Here is a 1126-nt window from a genome sequence, read left to right as displayed (position 1 = left end):
AGCCCAAATCCCATTCTAGAAATTCTCATTCCCATTTCTTTTGTTTTTTTGAGATAGAGTTTCGCTGTGTCACCTAGCCTGGGGAGCAATGGTGCAATCTCAGCTCATTGCAACCTATGCCTCACGAATTTCAAGTGATTTCATGCCTCAACCTCCCGAGTAGTTGGAATTACAGGCGTGTGCCACCAAGCTGGGCTAACTTTTTTATTTTTAGTAGAGACAGGATTTCACCACGTTGGCCAGGCTGGTCCCATACTCCTGGCCTCAAGTGACCCACCTGCGTCAGCCTCCCAAAGTGCTGGGATTACAGGCGTGAGCCACCATACCCTGACTCACATTCCCATTTCTGACTCTACAGGACATAGGTTGTTTTCTTTTAAAAGATGGGTTATCACTATGCTGTACAAGTTGGCCTCAAACTCCCAGGCTCAACTGATCCATCTCCCACCTCAGCCTCCCTAGTAGTTGGGACTATAGGCACGTACCACCATGCCCAGCTCTCATGTACTTGCACATACACAACAAGTTTAAAACATTTGTCCCAATTACAAACAGTGTAAACATGCTTGTATAGTCAAGAAATATTTCACAGCACAACATAATCAAAACTAAGCAAGTCACAAAAGATACTACAGCTTGAATGCCTCATACACAATTCAAAAATAAGCAAAAATAAATTCTCATACATATGTTGGTGGTAAACTATAAAAGAAAACGAGGCGGCCGGGTGTAATGGCTCACTCCTGTAATCCTAGCATTTTGAGAGGCCAAGGAAGGCAGATGGCTTGAGCTCACAAGTTGACCAGACTGGGCAACATGGCAAAACCCTCTCTGTACAAAAAATACAAAAATCAGCTGGGTGTCATGGTTTATGCCTGTAGTCTCAGCTACTCGGGAGGCTGAGGTGGGAGGATGGCTTGAGCATGGCAGGCAGAGGTTGCAGTGAGCCAAGATCGTGCCACTGCACTTTAGCCTGAGTGACAGAGCCAAACCTTGCCTCAAAAAGGAAAAGAAAACAAGTAACTTCCATAAAAGTCAGAATAATGTTCACCTCCAGCCAGGGTTGAATCCATGGGTGGTTTTGAGGGTCTATAGTCTTCAATTTCTTTTTTTTTTTTTTTTTTTT

This window comes from Cebus imitator, unplaced genomic scaffold, assembly GCF_001604975.1.
Source record: "Cebus imitator isolate Cc_AM_T3 unplaced genomic scaffold, Cebus_imitator-1.0 Scaffold190, whole genome shotgun sequence".
NCBI lineage: Eukaryota > Metazoa > Chordata > Mammalia > Primates > Cebidae > Cebus > Cebus imitator.
Note: the sequence above shows the minus strand (reverse complement) of the source record.